Genomic DNA, 3368 nt, shown 5'->3' on the forward strand with positions numbered 1-3368 from the left:
GGTAAAGCACATATCCATCAAAAATATTGCACAGAATGTGTGTATAGTAGTGTGTATCCCACTGCAAAAAAACATATTACATCTAATGATGTGAGAGCATATTTGTGAGCAGAGGTGAGACTTGCTGTCGAGGTCTCGCTGCAGGGAATCAGTGATAGCAGGAAGAGCTTCCTATCCGAGGATGAATGCTCTACACCCGAGTGAGAGTCCAGAGGACAGAGATGTTTCAGAAGAACAGTCTCAGAACGTACTCGGTTACTGACGTAACCTCGGTTCTCTCTAGAAGAGGGAACGAGTACTGCGTTTGAAAAACGCATCGGGAAAAACTCTTTGTCACGAAATACTGAAGCCAAAAATTATCCTTAATTTTGTAAATAATGTAAAGCGCGTTGCAGCAGCACACAGCTATGGGCGAGACGGCTCGCTCGCTCATTGGCTGCTCTGCGGCAACTGCATAAGCCTATCAAGCGAGGCCTGAAGTGACGTCAGGCCATTGAGGGCGCTTCGCGCCCTCCTTGCCACTTCCCACCGAAACGGGCGTGGCTTAGCCCTATAAAGGTAGCTCGAAAAGGCTGATTCACTTGATTTCTTTTCATCGCCGAAGCGAACCAGAGTGAACCGCACGCATGGCAAGGAACGCAGTACTCGTTGCCTCTTCTAGAGAGAACCGAGGTTACGTCAGTAACCGAGTACGTTCTCTTACGAGAGTTCTCTCGTACTGCGTTTGAAAAACGCATTGGGAACCCAGTGTAAAACGCTGTGCGTGCTGGGATAAAACACCGATAAACCTGGAAGCGAAGCCCAGGGTTTACAGTGCACAATCACCAGATGGACTCACAGAGAGTCTTGGAAACAGGAGGGGAATCCCTCAGTCCATCATATGGTGGTGTCCGCAGACGCAAAACATGACATCACATAGACAAGGCGGGGAGCCTGAACTAATGTGGGAAGTGCGGGTCTTACGCAATACTGCCCATATGACAGTCGGCAGCGCACTGCGCTCGCGATCTCAGTGTTCTAATCAGACAACTGATTCGGCTACACCGACAATAGCTTAGCCTGTAAAGCGGGAACCTCTAGGTTATAAAATCTAATAAATGTAGACGGCGAGGCCCAGCCTGCCGCCATACATATGTCCTGTAAGGAGATCCCACTAGACCAAGCCCACGATGAGGTGACGCCTCTCATGGAATGCGCTCTGACACCCAACGGGCATTGAAGGCCCCTGGCAGTGTATGCTAGCGCTATGGCGTCGACTATCCACCTGGATAGGCTTTGTTTTCGAAACAGCCATTCCCTTGGAACGTCCACTGAACGAGACAAATAGCTGCTCAGTCTGTCTGAAGACAGCAGAGCGAGACACATAAGCTCTTAAAGCCCTAATGGGGCAAAGAAAACTTGAGTCCCCTTCCTCACTTGACACCGGCAGGGCAGACAGGGAGATAACCTGAGCCCGAAACGGTGTGTTGAGGGATTTTGGCACATAACCATGCCTAGGTTTGAGTATGACTTTGAGTCGTTAGGCCCAAACTCTAAGCACGCCGCGCTCACTGAGAGCGCGTGCAGGTCACCTATGCGCTTCACTGAAGCGAGAGCCAACAAAAACACTGTTTTGAATGACAGATGTTTGAGGCTAATTGTTTGGATGGGCTCGAAAGGGGAACCTTTCATGGCCTCCAAAACCGTAGAGAGGTCCTACATAGGGACTGAAGGGGGTCTGGGAGGATTCAGCCTCCTAGCTCGCCTGAGGAAGCGGATGACTAGATCGTTCCTTCCTAATGACTGACCGACCGTTGTTTCAGAGAACGCTGCGATAGCTGCCACATAAACTTTGAGCGTGGAAGGGGCCCTGCCCTTATCCAACAGCTCCTGTAGGAAGGAGAGAACCTCCATCACCTCACAATCGAGGGGTGATCGACCCCGAGCTGTGCACCAGCCGGAGAAAACCGACCACTTCGAGGCGTAAAGCCGTCTAGTCGACGGCGCTCTAGCCTGAGTGATAGTATTCAGCACTCCCACTGAGAGGTCAGCGGGTACCCGTTGAGCGCCCACACATGAAGGGACCACAATTCCGGGTGAGGATGCCAAATCGAACCCCTGGCCTGCGAGAGGAGATCCCTCCTCAATGGCACTGGCCACGGGGCAGTGTCTGCTAACTGCATCAGAACTGGGAACCATGGTTGGTTCTTCCAGAGTGGCGCTACAAGCAGCACTGAACATTTCGTTTCCCTGACCCGTTCTATCACCTGAGGTAGGAGGGAGACGGGGGGAAAAGCATAGAGCGGGCAGCGCGGCCACGTTCGGGACAGCGCGCTCTCTCGTTCTTGGAAAAGAACGCGGGGCAGTGGGCGTTTTCGTGGGACGCGAATAGGTCCACCTCCGCTCTGCCGAATCTCTCCCACAACAGCTGGACTGTTTGCAGGTGTAGAGACCATTCGCTCGTGGGAATGTTGTTCCTGGACAGGAACGTTGTCTGGACCCAAATTCTGGAGCCCAGGCACATGCACTGCTCTCAGCGAGCGCAAGTTGTGCTGAGCCCATATCAGGAGGCGTTCTGCCAACCTGTACAGGTCTCGGGATCTAACCATGGTTGGTTCTTCCAGAGTGGCGCTACAAGCAGCACTGAACATTTCGTTTCCCTGACCCGTTCTATCACCTGAGGTAGGAGGGAGACGGGGGGAAAAGAGTAATGGTGGTGTCCAGTCTGTCGACACCACCATTACTCTCGAAGAAATCCCCAGGCTTACACCTGATCGGTACCAGTCGCTCGTTATCCAAGGTTTCAGAGCTGTCACACAGCTCTGATCGACCTTGAGACGCAGCCGACCGGACGCCCATGCTCCGCGCGGTACTCGCGCTCTCAACCAGAACTGCAGAGGGCGCATGCGGAGCAGGCCCAGCTGAAGAACTGGTGATGCTGAGGCCATGAGACCTAGCATCCTCTGAAATTTCCTGAGCGGGGTGGTCGCGCCGCAGCGGAAAGAGCTCGCTGCGCGCTGAATGTTTAGCACGCGCTGTGGCGACAGCCATGCCGTCATGGACTGTGAGTCCAGAACTGTACCCAGAAACGAAATCGTTTGACTGGGGTTCAGCGAACTCTTCGTCCAATTGACTCTGATACCAAGATTCTCGAAGTGATCGAGTAAAATGGCCCTGTGCTCCACAAGCTCTGATCGTGATTGAGCCAGAATCAGCCAGTCGTCCAAATAGTTCAGCACTCGCATGCCTCTGAGTCTGAGAGGAGCGAGCGCTGCGTCCATGCACCTCGTAAATGTACGAGGTGCCAGGGACAAGCCGAACGGCAGGACTGTATACTGGTATGTCTGACCCTCGAAGGCGAATCTCAAGTATCGCCTGTGACGTGACGC

This window comes from Rutilus rutilus (genome assembly GCF_951802725.1).
Source record: "Rutilus rutilus genome assembly, chromosome: 23".
NCBI lineage: Eukaryota > Metazoa > Chordata > Actinopteri > Cypriniformes > Leuciscidae > Rutilus > Rutilus rutilus.